Source organism: Anser anser, assembly GCF_964211835.1.
Source record: "Anser anser genome assembly, chromosome: 1".
Classification (NCBI taxonomy): domain Eukaryota; kingdom Metazoa; phylum Chordata; class Aves; order Anseriformes; family Anatidae; genus Anser; species Anser anser.
The window spans coordinates 41,032,565-41,052,732 of record NC_139720.1 but is presented as its reverse complement, the minus strand read 5'-3'; the positions used below and the strand labels follow the sequence as shown (position 1 = coordinate 41,052,732).

General features: G+C 42.7%; 1 long non-coding RNA gene across 1 annotated transcript; it reads left to right on the top strand.

Moving 5' to 3' along the window:
* The first annotated feature begins 9,391 nt into the window (after nucleotides 1-9,391).
* LOC310892681 lies at nucleotides 9,392-19,526 on the top strand. Its single transcript, XR_014578305.1, has 3 exons — nucleotides 9,392-9,698; nucleotides 11,408-12,372; nucleotides 17,827-19,526. It is a non-coding gene; the product is annotated as an uncharacterized lncRNA (long non-coding RNA).
* Nucleotides 19,527-20,168: the final 642 nt, after the last annotated feature.

Below are 20,168 nucleotides of genomic sequence, written 5' to 3'. Positions count from 1 at the left end.
GGTTCTCCTTTGAAAAAGAACACTGAAAAAATTTTGGAGGCCCACACACTGGAAACCATTGGGCTGGATATTCTATATGCTAGAGATACTGTAAATTGCTGAACGCCCTCCCTCAGCTCTCATTGTCATTTTGAGCCACTAGCTATCTGGGGAAGTCTTTAGGGCTGTAGTGCACTTACATACCTGTTCAGGCAGAATGATCTGATCCTTTGTGCTGTTCTTACATCTCTCATCTCCACTATTTTGCTCTATCGGTAGGTTTGGGGGGTACTTGGGGGCATCCTGATATCTTGAAGGACCAGTCCTGAAGAGAGAAACATTGCATCTAAATCCATCGAAAGACTTTGCAGTGTTGTTTTGCATTATGAAAGCTGCAAATTTTACCATAATTGAATAGCAATAATGATAGCTTAACTAATAAAGATGGGATTTCAAAACACATTTTTCTTTCACAGCTCAGCCTATAATTCTTAAATGGCTTGCTGCCAAATCTTTGAAAGCCAAGGATTATTATTTGTCAGCTATTAGAAATTGTGTGTTAAAAGTCTAATCTCCTGTGTTTTGTGCTGTGTGTACTACAGTGCTAACAGTGCTACAGAAATATTGCTTTGGAGGCTTCTCATATATTGTATAACTGCTGGGAATTTGTTGGCCCTGAACATAAAGCAGCTATGAATAACTATCTCAAAATGCATTTAGAATACATTTTTCTGGCTGTGCAGTGAGAGGCAGGTATAGCCCTTATGGAAGTGGAAGGATGAGCAGCTGAGCTGCTACTATCACGTTATATGAAACCCTAAGGTACAGCCCATACCAGGTAGTGATAAAACTCCCCCTTCCCCTGTGCCATCCTCATTTCCTCTCAACACTGCTGTCTTTTATTAGTGCATGGATCCAACTACTGTTAGTAATTTCCTACTACTGCTTTGGAGGTGCATCTTTAAACAAAGGACGGAGCTCTGATACTGACCTCAGTTTATCGCAATAGTTTCCTTGCTTGCTATTAGATTTGCAAGTCAGTTGATACAGCAGCCTTGTAATGGCAGTTTTAATGCTGCTCTTTGTTCTTCACATATTTCAATAATTACATAGCTGATAGTGTTGCTTAACAGAAGTATGACTCTTACAGTCGAGAGTCACCTTTTATCCTGTGTTATACCCCTTCAGAGAAACACAACAAACACACCCTGCCACCTCTTCCACCTTGTCTTCAGCATATAGTCATGCATCTGTCACTACTATGATCACTTTTGTTACAAATCTATAGCAGTATGTAGTTAGTGTATTTTTACATACTCCTGACTTACAGGGAAGCTTTTTCATCATGGTATTGTTTGTTTCGTCATGTGGCCAAAAGATGAACCTCCTGGGGTGTTAACTGGTCAGTACTGGCAGACTGGTCTTTCTGGAAAAATATTGCTTTGAGATAACTAAAAACAAAGCAATGAAATAGAATAGTTGAGGGAAAATGTAACCTGTTAGGTTAGTTTCATGATTCTTTTCCACAATCCTGCTTACACACAATACTTACACACAATTCCACAATACTGCTTACACTGTCTTAAACATGTGATAATAAGACGTCTTCTTGTCTTCTGGTGACCTCATATTTTAATAGAAAGTCTCAAATATGGTCTTCATAATAGATTCTTGATCGTTCTTTTACTTTCTAATATATCAAGCAGTAAAAATAAACTGGTTCAGACTTGAGGCGATCTCAAGAGCACTCAGTGGTTGAATATGAAGAGGATAATATGGTCTCACACATCTATCTCCTTTCCCTGAATTTAAAGCAAAGGAATTGTACCCTGTACCCTGTGGTTAGCTTGGTTCCCCAGCTGAAGAACAAATATAATGGGAAAAAAGAACTACCCAGCACTGTTAGATATTGGGACAGACTAGATATTAGCACTTGTTTCATCCTGTGTGAATTACGCACACTTCTGAAGTGAGCACAAGCAACAAGTACACAGGATGTGACAGAAAAACTCACAGATCCTTTTCTAAGGATTGGTTTTATTTTCAAGGAAACTCACATTACTGATCTTAGCTTGTACTAGCAATGCTAGTATAACACATTTTTCTCTTTTTTCCTACTTAGGATAAATCAAACACCTCTACTCAGGATCAATTTTCCTTTTTAAAGAGAATTAGCTGCTCTCCAGTGCCACTGATACAGTCACGGAGCTTTTGCTGACATTGTGGGCAGAGATCTTAAGAAAAATCACCCCAAAAGTCACCACTGGAGAAAAGTGGAGATGGAAAGGGAATGTCTGACTGTATGTGGATTCTGCATTACTGTAGATGGTATGACTTCATTTGTTCTGATCTTCCCCTGAACAATGGTGGTAGGTGTTATGTTTGGCATCACCAGGCAGTTTAATGCAAAAACAGTTGAAGGTAGTGGGTCACCAATCCTTTGCCTTGCTTTACTTTGGATATGGATACTTGTCCTATTTCTAAGTAGGTAGTTAGCAGCTTACAATGCTGAGGTTCTTTTTTAACTTGTAAAAATAAACAGTATTTGTCAATGACTTGTGATCCTGATGGGCTTTCTCATGGTTAGGCTCCCCACAGAAGGACAATAAATGATTGCAGCAGGAGTTTTATACACACAGCAGAATTTTATAAACATGTTAGTTGTCTAGGCATGGCTAAAAGATGCTCTGGATTCCTTCATTATGAAGTTCAAAACTGATGTCTGTAAAGGTCATGGACCTGTTGGCTAATTGAGATCTAGATGTCACAGTGATATAACTAGCCTGGAAAGAAAGCTGTTAAAGAAAGATGTGCTAAAGGGCCCATCCACATCATTTTTTATGCTGTAAAAAGTTGGAAGGATGTATCAGATGCCATCAATTTAATGAAATGTTTACAAGCAATTATCAGTTGCATCCATTTATTTAGACTGCTTGCTTCTACCACAAATAAACTGTTACCCTCATTCCATTCCTTTTCTTGTTACGCATGTAAAACTTTCACTTAGCTGGCAACTCATTTTTATTGAATCTTGAGGTCCCAAGAGACAGATTTGAACATGTTTACTGCAGGGAAAACCAGCAGGACTTTGCTGACTTCACTGGAGTAACTGAAATCACAAATCTTCTTCAAGGAGACCCCTTGCATATAAATGCAGTTTGAAAAAAAAAAAAAAACACGTACAGATAAATGAGTAGAGAAAGGATTGTTGTAGTAATGACATGCATTCAACTTTCTAAAACTTCTGATGATAGAAAATATTTTAAACTAATGGGCTCCCTTCAATCAATTTCTGTTACAAAAGTCACGTATACATTGTAAGTAAGTGATAAGACCAAGATTCAACAGGACTCCTAAGGATGGCACATTACAGGTATGACTACTGCCACTGGATTTGGGGGTTTTATTCCATGCCTTTGATCCTGCTGTTCTTTGAGCAAAGAGTTTCTACCTACAGCAGGGAGTTCTGCGCATGATGGCTCTGTTAGATTTGGCTCTGTGTTGTTATATGAACTCTGCAGGCAACCAGTACACTTATCCAGCTGCACATCTGCTTTAGAAAATGTCTGAATTAATCGTATTGATCTCTTAGAGACAGCGTGAGGCAGTGCATGCGAATTTTCTTATCTGCTAACTCATGGTGGAGTTGTAAGATTCAATTTTCCTTTCATGTCACCTCTATAAATTCAGCTTCGAATTTCATCTCTTTTTTTTTTTTTTTTTTTTTCCTTTTCTCTTTTAATCTTACCAGTAAGGATTTGGGAGGCCAGATAAATCTCACGCTTACATCCCTGTGACTGCATTGCCATTTAGGACATCACAACTCAAGTGAGATAGGCTGTTGAATCAGGCAATTCACTGTAAGTACATGTGCATCTGAGCAATGTGAGGGATGTCTAAAAGTAACAAATATTTGAGACATCAAGTCTATCATGACAGCAATCTGTCAGATGTCCTTGACCTTCAGGCAGATGGGCCCAAGTTGGCTGTGCGACTCTTTGTGGCCTTGTATGAAGATCGGAGTGCCAAAAATCATGGACAAGTTTATGCCTGTAAAGTATATTTGGAATTACAGGTTCTTGCTTCTCTTGTTTATTTCAAATACTCTTCACATGCAGTTTAATCTGCTGGTTTCTGTGAACCCCACTCACTTTCATTGAACTGGGCTAGGAGCCCTCACACTAACAATGAGGGAACAGTGACCTTGAACAAGAAAGCAGCAATGACTGTGTGGGCCAGGCTGGGAAAGGCAACTTTTTTCGCTAGTACATCAGGACCTGGAAGAGGACAGCTGTCCTCTAACTGAACTAACACTTCTGCTGTGCGCTAATGAGCTAGTGGCAATTAGGGTACTGTCAGTAAAAAGTCTTAATTTGAGAGGGGAGCCAGCATGTTTCTGAATGAAGGAGATCAGTGAGGCTTTGACCTAAAATATCTCCCAGTTCCTTGTGTGGTGCATCGAGACCTGCAGGTCATGTCCAGGGCACACTAAAATCCCCTGTAATTGCTCATACTCTGCTTCAGTTATTCTGATTGCTTATGTGCAGAGCATTTAAAGCTGGTTTCATGCAATGACTGCTCACAGTTTCTGCATAATGCTAACTCACTTTTTCTTCTGGAATCTTTTAATTGTGCAATCAAAGTACTCTTCTGCCTGTAAAATCTATATGAAGCCTTGTGGAAAGAATTGGTATTCACTCTGCAAATGCTGGTGTTCAATTTACACAGGTGTCAGACAAACTCATCTAAAGAAATTATAAAGCTGAATGGTGTCTTCACTCATCATTTGTGATTTATGCCATTTCGCACAATGAAAAGGCATTGCTGACTCTTAACAGTCCTCAGGAACATTCGCCATTTGAAAATGCTTCAGAGATGACTGAATATTATTTAACCAGGAGTTTAAGAGCAATAAATAGTACTTTTAGAGACTGCTGTGAAGATTGATATGAAAAGATCTTGGTCTCTTTCAGACTGTAAACAAGAAGCAATAAATTAGCTGGACTGATTTCAGCAGAACAGAATAGATTACGATCTGTCAATCAGTATGAGACTTGCTCTTGTACGTGAGTGGTCTTTGAAAGAACAGATAGTTTTAGAAAAGAAAATGCCTAATGCCTATGGTAGAAGTTATCTACTGCCTCTTAAAATAGGCACAGAAAATTGGTAAAGGCTGGAAATGTGCAAGTCAAAAGTTCTGCGGTGAAGTAAATGAAGACAGAGAGGTTCTTAGATTAATTAACACCTTTAAAAACTACTCATTTCTGACCACACCAGTAGTGATATACTGAATAAAAAGCTTGAATTAAAAAATATACAAAGCCAGACAAGTTGTTAACAGTAAATGTAATGGCTCAAATAAATGATTTAAACCAGTCTAGCCAAAGAGACAGTATAATGGGTGCTTTATTCTCACCAATGAAGAGCGCAGAAGAAATGACCAAGTAATTGGTAGTTAGTAAACAAGGTTTTCTAAACAAGGAACTGCCAATAAAATAATACACTTCTATTTTTGCTCATCTGAAGCACTGAAAAATGATTAATTGGGTGACTCAAATCCATGAGACCTTATGAAGACAATAAAAACTTTAATTGCTTTCTGGTATTTAAGGTCTTTTGCATAGCCCATGTTTTTGTAGCCAAAGGTCTTGAAGCTTACTTTAGAGCAGAAAAGAAAGAAGCAAAGAGGGTATGTGTGTGTGTGTAAGCAGAGTTTGTCCTGTGATTGTTGGAGCTGAGGCTTCAGGAGAGTCATCAAAAGTCATCAAAAATAGGCTTCTGTTTAAAAACTACAAACACTAGCAACATGTATGGTGCTTGAGACAGCTGAAGGGAGCAGTGATGATGACAAGCCAGCTTACATGAAGGACATATAGGACATCCAAACAGATAAGCAGTGTAGGAGTTGTCATAAACATTGCCAGCTCTGTGGAAGGCAAAAATCTATGTCCTCACCTCTTCTACCCACACATACAAATGCATATAGTTGTGGGCTATACATACAGTATATATAGAGCATATATAGATATGTAGATACACACATATAGGTATGCATGCATTAGATAAAATAGTGTGAGGAACAGCATACTTACACACTGTGAGGAAATGAGGACAAGAACTCCAATAGGAGGAGGAGAAGCAGCTGAGCATATGGCTCACAGGAGAGGGAAGGAATCACCTTTTTTTATAGTATGGATCTGAAAGACCTATTTACATTTGTAATGACTACTATGTTAACAACCTCCAATTTCACAAATTTTGAATGTTCTCCAGTGCTTTGAGTGAATTTTTTTCTTGTGTGTAAATCTTGGTTAAAAAGAGAAACAGTTTAAGTGAACTCCATTGGCTCACTTGTATGATAGGTACGTTTGTGTCTGCTTCTTTGGCTGCCCAGAGCAGCCCAGGTTTTCCCCACATTTACTATGCAGGTACCACATCTGCCCCCAAGACCTCCAGCACCACCTGAGAAGCCTATCTCCTAGGACATCCACACCAACACAGTAGTGTGTTTTCTGTACATGAATCTGCCTCCAGCGACCCACAGTACTTTGGCACTTGTCAGATTGGAGGAGGAGGGCAGAAGAGAGACTTGGAGCAATCTGTTTTGCCTTGTGGGACACAGAGCCCCTTCCCGTCTCTTCATTCCCCTTCCAGGAAGAGCCAGCTCTTCTGTTTGTCACAGTAGGTATGTCAGACAGCCCTCCAAGGACAGTCTGGCAAGGCCACAGCCATTCCCGAGTGGTGACTGCTGTGTCTGGGCTCTGCTAAAAGCTGTAAACATGAAACCCAAGTCGCTGATTGTGCAAAGCAGCCGCGCAGACCCGTGACTCACTGCCGTCACAAAATGGAGGCACTAGGCCTCCCTGCGACAGCAGCGTGGCTCCCTGCTCCCCCATGGAGCGACAGGGGAAACAGCCAAAGGGGCAAGCAGTACGGGACATGGCCCTTCTCTTGTGAGGAAGGTGGCACTGGCTGTCCACAGGGCTCAGCCCGCTGCTGCCAGGGAATGGGCTCTCAGCAGGATGTATTTGGCTCTCCTGGCACAGCTCAACATGCCTCAGCTCTCTGTTGTGGAGCAGATTCCCCTCCACTGCTTTGGGCACAGGCCTTCACAGGACACCTGGTGGTTCCTCATGCTGCCTACCAGTAGGCACAATAGTTGTTTGTTTGTTTGTTTTTTTGTTTGTTTGTTTTATCCTCCTTATTCTTTGTGCTCACGGGCTGTTTCCCCCCGGACTCCCTCCTTTCTCAGACCCAGGCACACTCCTGCAGGCAGCTACCCTTGCAAGGCCAGCAGGGACCATGGGGTAACAACAAGTGCCCTGGCCAGGTCAGGGCCAGAATGTGCCTGGGCAAGCAGAGGGGGAAATTGGGTGACTGAGCTGGCACAGGTGTAGTGCAGTGCACTTCTCCTATTCCCCCCACTCACGCACGCTTAAATCACAGGCAGGGTTCACGTTTGTGGCCAAGCTGGAACCAGGTTTCACACCATGGCTGTCGCCTCCCCCGTTTTTCCCCAGCCTCTGGCCAAATTGACCAGGTCTGGAAGCACTACCAGGTCTGGAAGCTGGGCCCAGAAAGTTTCAAATGCTGTAGAGGGAAGGAAGGCTTGTGTTGCTAGCAGACTGCATCCCACTTCTTACGGTTGTTAATAGAGGCTGTGGCATGCCGGAAAGAAAAAAAGAAAAATCAGCAGAGTGCTTAGGGCTGGCAGACAAGTTTAGTCTCTAAGCAGACAAAAATCAGAATTAAGATATGTTGCTAGGAGAAAAAAAAAAAAAAAGATAAAAAGATTCAGGTTATGAGGAATACTAGAGGGGAAGGAAATGCTGTCTTAACATGTTTGGCTGTGTTGGTTATAATGTTTGATAGCTCTGGTTTTCCAGAAGATGAGTTGAGCTATGGAGGAAACTTTCTGTGCTCTCTACATGAAAGAGGTACTTACGCCAAGGCAATTCAAAGTTTTCTAAGTCATTCGATATCTTTTGACACTTTACTTAATAACAGCTTCAAATGACCCAAGGGAGAAGTTGCTATCAGCATTGCTACAACAGCTATAATGGTACACCACTGTCACCTTAATGACTTTATGTACTGCTAAGTTTAATGAAAAATGTGCCACTTCAGTGAGGCCAAAGATACCAGAAAATAGGGTTTGGGAAATAACAGTGCTACTGTGGAAATGTCATCTCCTTGGTGGCTGAAGAAATTCATTTAATAAAGTTATAAAAATCCTCATGAATGTTTGACAGTTTTATGTAAATGCAATAAACCAAAGGCATAGGGAGAAGAAGTGAAACTCATTTTGCATTTATGATGCGCAACAAAATTATAATGTAGATGAGGACAAAATGACCTATAAATGTTAAGCACATGGTTTAATATATAATAAGGCAGCAGTAGCCCTGCTGGATGGAAAAGTGCAGTATTGTGACATGAAGGACAGCATGGTGTGGGCAGCACTGGTGAAAGGGCAATGTGCAGTGTTCCTTCCTCCTAAGTAAAAGCTGGACTTTGTGGGCCCAATGGAGAAAAAAAAAAAAAAAAGAGAGAGAGAGAGAGAGAAAAACAAGATTAGCTATTTTTGTGAATGCACTTCTTGAAAGCTCAACATCAGTAAAGTAGGTTTTATGTTGAAAGGTACATTTTTATGTGAAAGCTTTTCTTTCCTTAAGGTGTGAAGTTGACCCTATGATGAAAGCCAGCACAAGGTCTTCTTGGACTGTAGATGTCTTGATGTCTTCAGGGTGAAAGGTGCAGACTTCTTGTCTTCAGCCTAACTTGGGTTCAAATGATTGCACAGCTGACATCTCCTCACCCCATAAAGGTGGCAGGTTGGAAAGCAGTGGGGTGTCCCACAGCTGGACAGTGGGGTGGGTGACATTCCCCTCGTTGCCTGGGTGTCATTTCCCGTCCCCTCAGCCGTGCTGCCCCTGGACCTGTGCACACATAGGACCCACCGCAGGATGCCTGGGTCTCCTGCATCAGTACTGAGTGTGGCTAGTGCTGCTCAGGGGATCAGTTTACAGCAGCTTTACTTCTGCCTCTAGTAGATACTTATGTGCAGAGAAGCTCCTGGTGTAGATCCTGCCCTGCCAGCACCACTGATTTTAATGGCAGAATGAGACCCCCATGGGGCTCAGGGGCAGGATATGGGAGCTTGGGGTGTCTGGCAGTGTGGCAGCCCTGCCTGTTCGCCTTGCTGCCAGCGTATGGACAGCTGTACCTGTGCCTGAGCTGCCTGCAGGTGGCTGGGACGTCACTGACTTTGAAGTGCTGCTCTCCAAGCTGTGGCAGGCAGCAGACGCAGGGTGAGCAGCTCCGGTGGCTGTGCTGGGGCTGGGGCAGACAGCCAGTACCAGCAGCCCTGCCGCTGTGGCTGATCGTGGGTCACAGCCTTGCAAACATCCTGCCTGTATTAAAGCTGACCCATCAGTCCAGGACACGTTTGGGCTTTGCCTTGCTTGCTCTCCTACTAGAAATCTAATTTGTTATTTCCATTATTGCAAATCATTTCTGAGCAATAATTCCTGAGTGTAAATCAGAGCAAAATCAGGCCCTGGCAGCACAGGCAAAAGGACGCCGAAGGAACAGAGGAGAAACTGATTTGTTGCTGTAACATCAACAAGCCTGCCAGATTTCCAGGTAGAGAGCTGAAGACTGCATTAAACTGACTCATCGGTATGTTTGTGACTCTGGGGAGGTTTGCAGCTGGTCGGGTACGTATGTTGAGCAGAGAAGAAAGTACTGAGCAAAGAAGAAAAGAAATCCATGCCAAAGGCATACTGGCTTTGATAGCTCATTCCCATGCTGAAATTTAGACAAAGGGCTGTTATGGAGTTCTGTTTTCTTAATGTGTAGAGCCTGATTCAGACCATATTCAATTAGATCTGCAGATTGCTGCAAGCTCCAGTGTGCTTGTGCACTGCACAGACACACATGGGGGGTGCGGGGAGGAAGTCTTATCTTTAAAATATGATGATGGCAAAGCAGATCATTGATGGTGTTCTGGAGCATATGTTAATGTAAGCCTTGTAGCAAATAATCTAAATACCAGAATCTTCTGTCTTCTTAATGAGATTTCTCATCCTGTTGACTGTTGAACACAGGTTTTTGTTGTTTTTTTTTTTTTTGACATATGCTTGAGATTTCGCCAAAACCCACCTGTGGCCTGATCCCCAGGGTACCCTTTCAGGAAGGAAGAGGTGTGAGGCTGCCCACCCATCAGTTAGGGTGACCCTAGTCCCCAAGTCTGTTTGACCGTGACATTGCTGCATGCACAGCTGTCATCTCACGTGGAAATACACTTCCCAACAGGAGGCTGAGCCATGCTTGGATCTCAGATACTTTGAGGTGTCCAGACAGCACTGGGCATTGAGGCAGAGCACCATGGTCACTAGGTTTGGCCTCAGGGATATCTTTGCTGGGAAGTTTTAGATGTGGAAACATCCACGCAGTGAGTAGGAAGCCCAGGGCTGGGTCAGGATGGTATTTCAGCAAACCTTGATTTTCCTCTATTTAATGTTCTTTCTGCTTTAGTGTTGTGCTGCTTAATGGGGTTCAAGCAACATCCTCTGTACTGTGTAGGTGGTAGGGTTATGGATTTGGGCACGTGTCTGGTCTAACTCCTTTGCCACCAGTCTCATAATGCCCTATGCACTAGCATAAGGCCACATGGACAACATCAGGGAAACAGGCTCCAGCTGATGCAGAGAAACGGCATTGTGTTGTGTTCAGCAGGAGGCTGAAACAGATAGGATAACTCACAGTGGTGTGGGCGTGCACAACTCACCACACGTCCTGGATCCAGCCAGTTAGCTGGAGCTCCGGAGCTTGGACCTCTGGTCAGAGGCTTCAGTCCCACCTACTATATCAACATACCCCCTCCCATTTCCTTGGATTGCTCTCCTCTGATTGAGCACCCAGTCCTTAGCATTGCAAAGCCAGCGCTGGAGGACACTGCATGCTTTTCTGGGGTCTCACCCCTTATGTTTTGTGTGTATCTCACTTAAGCCTGAAAATATGAAATAACTTGGAAAGTTTCCAGTCTATGGAGAACTATATTATAAGGAAGGGGTAATATATGAGTGGCTTTCCTTTCAAGGAGCTCCACTGGTAGAGAAATAAACAGATTCTTTTCTTTTTTTCCAATTCTTGGATTTTATCCACCTGTCAATTAACCAGGAAACTGAATGTAAACATATCAGACTTTCAGACCGTGAAATGATCATGTTTTTTATTGTATTTGCTTACAGTTTGATTTAGCTTCATCTCTGACCTAAAGCAGAAAACACGAGAGGAATTGCTTGAAGTGAATATGGGTTTCTAGGTCAAACAAACCTTAGGGGCTGAAATTACACATATGCATCTTATTTGTCCCAGCTGTTGAAATCTGTTTGTTTTGTAATGACTCTTTGTGTTCTCCTAGTGCCCATTAAGCAAGAAGATACTGAAGTGTAAGAAGTCCTGAAGAACTTACAGTCTACTTGTGACTGAGATGCAATAAGCAAATGACACAAGGAAGGAAGGTGGGAGGAACGGCAGGGATAACAAAAACAGGATTGCGTGGTTATATAGATGATGTATGTGGGTAGACTGTGGTTCTGAATCACATGCAGAAGGGACACCACTGAAATCCAAAGAGCTGACACAGCGTTGCTCATCCTGGTAAAGCAAGGCTCCTGTGGACAGCAGAGGCAGACACCCGGAGCAGGGGCCTGGTAACACATCTCAGGAGAGCTGCAGGAAGCTGGCAGTGATTCCCCTGCCTCATAATGATGCTGTGTGGGACCTGGGAAGAAAGGAAGGCTTCCAAATCAAATAGTAGCTTTCCATGAAGTCTTTTGGGGGCCACTCCTGACATGAAAGGGAAAGGAGGCAGAGTACCAAATGACCTTTAGTTTTTTGGCTTGAGACTTGTGTTCCTGTTGCTGTCTTTATGAGCTGATGGAATAAAGTCAATGTTGCCTTTGATGTGTGCCAAGATACTATCGGTGATGTATGCAGTAATTCATTCAGTGGGGAGTAGATACTAGGCTAGGAACAATTTCGCCAGTCTGCACTGTAACTGTAAAATGGCAGCCACCTCACACTTCTGATATTTTACGTATGGTGTTTTGTCAACATTTGCCTATGCAATGCTTGCATAAAGGTGGACTTATCTTGATGTGTGAAGCCATTTGAAACCCTCATCAGGAAGTTTTATATCCTTACATAATCCCTGGCTTCCATGGCAATCTTCGTTACTGAAACTCATTCACTAAGAGACACAGCTGGTCATGGCCCATTAGGAGGAGCACGCAGGCACCGCATCAGTTCCAAAGGGCTTTGTCACACCAGGTTTGATATGAGACAATGCACAGAGACATGCTGTCAAACAAGGAAGAAGCAGAGGTGGGTCTTTATTAAAAACTATGTCTTTGGCTTTTTTGCTTTTAGAAAGTGTGCATCGCATTTCCTTGTGAAGTAACTGGAGCAACTTAGGAAGTCTGGGCAGAAATGCCCTAGCTGGGGTCCTGCTGGTACTGATACGCCTGAGTTTTCTCTCTCATTGGCAAGGCATCCTTTTGTTTCTTTCTCTTTATTTATTTATCTGAGGGAAACAGTGTTTGTGTAATAGCATTTTCTCCTCACTAAACTCTAAAGCCCTTGCATTGCTTTTTTTCCCTCTCAAGGCAGAGAAGGAGGTATGAAGATGGGAGTACAGCACAGGCTGTTCAGATTTAACCTTCTCCAGAGTTTACTTTGCTTCTGGCTTGAGGGCAGGGAGAAGCTGCTGCTCTTTTTCTTGCAGGTGTATTGAGCATGTTTAAAAGGTGCTTGCATGCGTGACAGATGCTTTCTGTATCTCGTTTGCTTTCATTATTAAAAATAAATAGCAGCAAAACACCAAGGGCCAGAGTGCCTGCTTACATTTCAGAATTCAAATATACAAATGTGATTTCTTCTCACTTTGAAGGAAGTAAGAAATTATGAGGAATTCATATTTTGTGTCTTTTCCGAATATCTTAGATGGGAATTCAGGTGTTATTTCTCCCTCTTTAAAGCCCTGAGGTGAACCCATCAGAATACCCAGTACAGCAGAGTTAAAACAATAATCAGGAAAGTGGGAATCATGCCTTACCTTTAGCTCTGTGCCACCAGGACAGGATGAACAACTCCAGCTGCAGGCCGAGCCCCGTCCCATCACCACGAGGTGCTGCTGCCGGTGCCCACATTTGATTTCCATGCCTGAGTAAACCCACCCACACGCCAGACTACGTCCCGCTGCGCTTGACATTTCTCTTCTGAGCAGACTCCAGCATTTGGGAGCCAGCTGGGAAAATACACCGATATATTTCAACCACGCAGGTCTGCTTCCTCTGAGTCTGTGTTACCAGGAGAGAAAGCCAAAAGGGAATTCAAAGGCAGCCCTGCTGCACTCATGGGGCCATCAAGAGTCACAGCCCCAGAGCTGGACACAGCCAGCCCAAATCATTTTTTTTTTAAATTTTTTTGAAGGGAATTACACCAGAAAATAAAATGGCTCATTAAGAACAAAACCACGCTAGAACAGAAGCGCTGATCAGGAGGCAGGTATTTCAGAGCTGATGTGCCGTGGCCAGGGTCTTAGAGATATGATTGCTTTAGGGCGTTATTAATTATAAAGGCTAAAATCTCTGGCATAACAGGCAGTCAGAATAAAGTGTTCTCTCAGGAGGGGGCGACAGGATAATGCAGGCCATTTCAAAATCTCTCATCAGCCTCAGAGGGATTTAATTTTAAGATTGCCTGAAGTTAAACCACCAGCTGAAGAGAAGGCTGTTTATTATTTAAAAATCCAAACTGTTGCACATATTGTGAGGCTAATTGCAAATGCTGCTTCATTTTCTTGGTTCATTTTTCATAAGGGAAAAAACGTCTGATGCAGTTGTTGCCTCTTTTCTATCATACTATTAACGCGCAGGACTGGGGGATGAGCAATCATTTCCTATCCCTTGTTCCATACCTGCAGGCTGTGTTTCTGAGCAAGCCGCTTCACCCTCCAGCCCTTTGTGCATTTAGCCTGTAATATCAAGAGAACAGTTGGTGCAAGGCAAGTGGTCTAAGTCCTCTTTGGGCCTTAGAAATCCTTCCCTGGGGAAAGGGCTACAATGCTCTAGGCAGGGACTGCGTACCAATGTATTTGCAAGGCTGCAGCACAGAGAGGAACCGGTTTTCAGAGGGCCTTCAGGTGTTAGTGCAAGGCTACAGGGTCATTACAGCACTCCTTCTTTTCTGCACTGAAGTGGAAAGAATAACAGGGATAGACAATGAAAATGGGAAAAGCAGCAGGGCAAAAAGGGGAGAGGCAGACTGAAAGGAGGGAGAGGCTACAAAAGAATGATGTGGGACAAGAACAGCAGATAGAAATAGAGGGGGGTTGCAAGCAGGACGGAGAGAAAATGAAACAATAGCACAATGTGAAAAAATGAATATAAGAAATAGGAAGACGATAACACAAGTGGAAAATTGCAGATGAAGCAAAAGGACAATGAAACGGTTCATGAGGGAAAGGGGAAGAGAGAGAGTGAAGGGAACAGAGTGTATTGATAGCTGAGCTCTCAGGAAAATGCAAATGATGGTGTTTAAGAAATCTTCCTGTGCTGCTTGGAATTAGGATGCTTCTGGCTCTGCCGCAAAATTAAGAGTGAAAGCCAATCCTCTTTGATCTGCTCCAGTGGTGCAGAATGACTCTAAGGGAATGTATCAATTAAGAAAATATTGAAATTGCTAGTACAGCATTTTACATATCTTAGGTTACACTGAAAGCAGGGTGCATTGTAAAATAAATGAACCATGACACCTGCACTATGACAATCCACTGAATTTTTTGTGGAAAAGGGTAGGAAAAGACACAATTTCGGATGTTCCGTGGATCCTAATTATGATCACTGTGTTAGAAAATCTCTGTGCTTTGGTTGCCAGGGCTTGCTTCCCACAGTAGCTATGTAAAACAGCACTTCATGAATTTGGTAACCTTTTTCCCCGTGAAAATATATGTCAGGCTCTGAACAGTTAATTTTCTTAAGGCATGAGCAAAACCACAGAACCCATGGTGTGAAATGTCAGCTATTGGACAACATTGCTAGTAGCAGGAAAATTGCAGTGTCTGCAGGCTGTCTTGCCATATGATGACTTTAGAGATGACAGAGATGGGAGGTGTAGAAAGGAGTTTTCTCTGTCACTTGTTGGCCCAAATTTTACTAGCACCTTCAGGCATGTAACCTCCCACCACACCTACGGAAGCACTGGTTCTTAGCTCTTGCACAAGACATTGTGGGGCACCCTGGCCATGAGTTAAAGTCTTCTGTTCCTGATGTACAGCTGGGAGAAACAGAGCGTGGGCCAAGCTCTGGAAAACACAGATGCCTAGCAGTAGGCTCCTTCCTGCATGCTTGTGCACCTACAGAAGGGCTTCCCACACCATGTTGTTATTTACTTAAACAGAGACACTTCAAAAGGACTTTAAACAAGATTTTAGAAACAGAAACTTTGCTTTCTTTTCCTAAGGCTGTGTAAGTCATGAATTCATCAGATTCATCAGATCCATAGCTACTCTACTACCAGCCTTCACCAAACAAGAAATCATTTCATCTTCCTGCATCTTTGCATCACGAAGTTTCTGATCCCAACTTCTGGCACTTGTATGTGAGGTAATGAGCACCATGTCTAACGCAGAACACCAGTCCTGTCCGGAGCATAGAGGAACATAATGTTATGAGAATTGTACGAACATTACAGCCTGTGAGAGATGTGTTGCTGCATCTAGCAGCTTGGGAAGCTTACTTGTATTTTTCCTGGCAGCAAATAGAAAGGGAATATTTCATCAAATAGTTTGATTAATGTTTCTTTCATCTTTGGTGGAGATAAGGAAAGGAGATGGGAATCCAAGTGTTTTTTCCCTTGTTGCCATAGCCAAGCAGTAATTGTAGATATATCTTTTATTATGTGTTTCTTTGCCTGAAACAAGGATGAATATAAAAAACATCAGGTGCTGTAATATGCAGTAGCATATCCAGATTTATTCTTCTGTGGAAATAACATAGGGAAATGACACTCTTAGGGCAACGCATTATCAGCTCTCAAAATTCCCATGAGGAAATTATATAAATCTCTATTCAGTCAAAGTCAACAGACTTGTAGGAGAGTCAAACAAGGGTAATTCTGGATGAATCAAGCCAGGGTAATATATGAGTATGCTGCATGGAGGAACAGTCTACCTTCCTTCCTGCTTGCGAGCACTGCGCAGTGGAATTACAGAGGCGGTTTAGAGTAAGGGGAGGAAGGGATGTATGGATAACCAGTACAGCTGGGAAGGAGTTCCAAAAAGCTGGAAAAAAATGTAGTTCGTTTTGCTTTTAAGTTCTCCTTTCTTTATTTTTAACTTTTTTTTTTTTTTTTTTCATGAAATGCCATTTTAATCCAAGAATGAAAACATCTTCTTTCAAAAACTGTGAAAATAAAAGAAGTTGAGGAGAGTTTAGAGGGGAAATAGTGTTACGGCTTTACTTTTCCAAACCCAAACAATTTGATAAAATCAAAACCATTAAGTGTATGTGTGTACCCAAACTGGTGGGTTTTGTACAGGAAGAAAGTTTCACTCAGAACTTCTCTCCAACCCAACCAACTGCTGGTTTATGGATAGAAGGGGTGTTTGCACGCCTGGCTGGAGCTTATGAAAGGGACTCATTAGTGTACAAAACGGAGACTGCAGAGGGACTTTTCTCAGCAGCCCATTGAGAACGGTGACCCGACATGGGCTGGAGAAAGATGCAAACATACGACAACAATAGAGCAGGGGATTAGGATCTTTTGGCCCATCTGTTTCCAGTAGGTGAATGCAAGAGCTGAGCAGCCTTGCTTGAAGTCAGCCACCTGTTTACTCAGCACTGCAGAGGTCAGCCAGTTTTTCAGCATTGATTAGATAGCCAGGAACGTGCTGAGACCTAACTGCTAAAGGGTATCTCACTGCCGCAGTGCCATGGGGTGGTCCCCTCAAAAAGGGGCTGCCACCGTCAGTGGTGCATCACATTCCTGCATGAAATTGCATGCTGTCCCTCTGCACAGACCCTCGCCTCCAGGCTGCAGGTCCCTCCGTATATGTGGATGGTTCCTTCTGCTCCTCGGCTCGTGGTCTCAGACCAACTCTTTCCCCCAAGCCGTGTTCCTAAGGAGCTCCCTTTCTCGAGTCGTTTCTCCTCCTGACAATCGGTGGCCTGCCAGTCAGTGCTTAATTCTAACTGGGGAGAAAGTAGGAGTGCGATCACTTTCTCCTTGGAGATGGTCCCTAAAAATACTGCTCCCTTGTGCTTTCTACTCAGGAGAGATGAAGTCCCCCTCCTAGACTCAAAGCCGTAAGGCAAGGGGCTGCCCTGGTCCTACCCACGCTACCTGGGGTGAAGAAGAAAGAAACATCATTACACACTGAATAAGTTTTCTGGCTTGTATTTGCACATTCATCCAGAGGGAATTTCATTCCCTTATTGTATTTATAGGTCCCCAGGCTTGGGAATATTGACTTAAATGAGGCTAATGGAAACAGTTGAAGCTAAATCCCCACACCTGCTCTTATAAGCTGTAGCTGTCGTCTCTGTTCAGCTGTTCTCCTTCACAACAGGCCTGTCTGTTGTAATCAACACACACACATTCTCATTGGCTTTACTGGCCAGGTCCAATCTTTTTAGCAAAAGCTTAGGGGTAGGAAACCTGTATCACTGACCACAGGGGTAGGGGAAATCTTTAACGTTTGTCCATGGTGTTGCATGTTGTTGCTCAATGTTTGCTTGTTTATCTTCTCTTTTTTTTCTTTTTTTTTTTTGACTGCAGGTGGAGGTGCAGACAGGATCTCTTGAAGGAAGCGCATGTGCTCCTGTAATATTTTACTCAAGCCTCTTGTATCAATAGGAGGGAATGACCTTTTAACAATGTCTCTCGTCTAGTTTCATTCTCATGGTCAATGAATCACACCACAAGCTTTGATCGACTGAGTGTGAAAATTACACCATAAGGTCGTCTGTCTCTTTGAAAAAGCAGCTGTTCTTTTTTTTTTTTTTTTTGTCTGTCTAATTGAGTTTGTCCTGCTGAAAAGGACATGGATTTTCTTTCATATTTCAAAGTGATGAGTTCTTTGCATGATTTCAGTAAACTTAGGGCAGGAAAAAGGCCTGCTTCTGCTTATTGTTTCTTCATTCTCAGAGGAATTTTAGCAGGCTGTTTTCATTATCCATGAGATGCAACTGACACCAGGCTGCTTAATGGCATTCCTGCACCACCACGGTGCGTGACAGGGAGGGTGCTCTGTAGTCAGGCCACTGCTGTCAGGTTGGCACTAGCTTGGACTTCTGCAGAGGCAGCATTTGAATTCCCCTGGTGTACAGAGCACCTGTACAAGAGAGAATTCTCCTGTTCATATTTCACTGACTAAATGACAAACTGCTGACTAGTTTTCACATTTCCCTATGGTAACATTCTGGGGAGAATGGAGGGGAAAGGTAAATAAATTTAAAACCAAAACCAATTAAAACCAAGCCTCCAAAAATTGAAAAGCTGTCCAAAAGCCTCCCTATGTTAAGCACAGCCACAGCCTTAAGTATCTGATTTATACCAGGGGATAGCCAAAGCTAAATCACAGCAGCTTCTGATCACTCCGCCTATACAGAGACAAGCCCATTGACAGAAGTGAAGTCAAGGAAAGGTTAAGGCTGTGACTCAAGCAGTTTTGAGATAGGGAAGCAAAACTGTTTCTCCTAGAATAATAAAAGCAAAACAAGGTCAAACCTAGGAAACATTTATTTAGCTCATTAAATGACCACAATAGAGACTACCTGTGAGTGTTGGCTGCAGCTTCTTTACAGAAGTGGAAATTGTTTCTGCTGGATCTAACCATCCTCAGTTCCAGCTATTCATATGCAAAGTGTCAGCCAGGTGAAATGTGTGCAGGCTAGAATGTGAACAGTCCCTGGAGTACAGAATAGAAGAAAAGGTTTATGTCTACAGGCACAATAACGTTGTGCCTGTCTAGAAAAATTCCTATTGTTATTCAGAGCAAGCCTTTTCTCAGTCAATAGTGGACAACTATCCTGAGTAGCACTATGGTTTAGCAGTGAGGGACGTGAGGAAGACAACTGTGGAGCTAGTCCTACCATAAGAAAGGCTGACAGTTCCTTATCATATATCCCATTCTGCCTTCAATAGTGGCCTAGGAAAGAAGCATAAGCAACTGGACAAATGACCTTTTCCTGTGATACCAGTTTCCTTTTCCTTCCCTTTTTCCTCCTTCCCTTTTTCCTCCTTCCCTTTTTCCTCTTTACCTTTTTCCTCCTTCCCTTTCATTCCCTTTTTCCTTTCCTTCACCAAAAAATGCAATGCGAATAATTTGGACAATCATTTTCTAACAGCCTCACTTGCTCTAGTAATAACTTCATTGTAAAAATAATTTAGCTCATGATCCCTCCCAGCAAATTTCCCAGCTTCAGTGAGGAGGCAGTATGGAGCCTGATATAAATATAGATCTTTGGAGATGAAGAGTGCTAGCTCTTGTTTTACTATTGTCTGTAGCTTAGATACTTCATTGGTGCTCAGGTACAATGGAAGTATAAGGTTGTTTCAGGGAAGTGAATAGGCTACTAATTCCATCTCGATGTCTGTAGCCACACTGTCTTTATTGAATTACTTAGAAATTTCATAGAAGGACTGATTGCTGTTCTTGGATTTTTTTTTGCTAAAATAATCTGAACTCTGTTTCAAGGTCACTGTATTGTTGGATAGCCAATAGCCTCTGGTGCTTATTAATAGCAAAAACTAGCCTGAGTTTTAATGAAAGGTGCATTAAATCACATCCTGTTGTTTGGCTCTATGATTGCAAAACTAAAATGACTGAACACAATGTGGCAACATACATGCTTTAGCAGCACTGCTGCCAACTGTTCTTGGCATAAAATGAGTTGACTCATCTTGAAAATAGGCCTCTGTTACTTAAAACTGGGGCAGAATGCAAATGTTCATCCCGCTGACCATCACTGACATCGTTACCGGTACTATTTATGAAACAGTGGTGCGCACTCTCAGAAGGCATCTGCAAAGGGTGTATTGCATTAAGCTGATGCATTACAGTAAGATGAAATCACTCATATCATCTGATAAACCTGCAGGTGAGTTGGTGAGAGTTT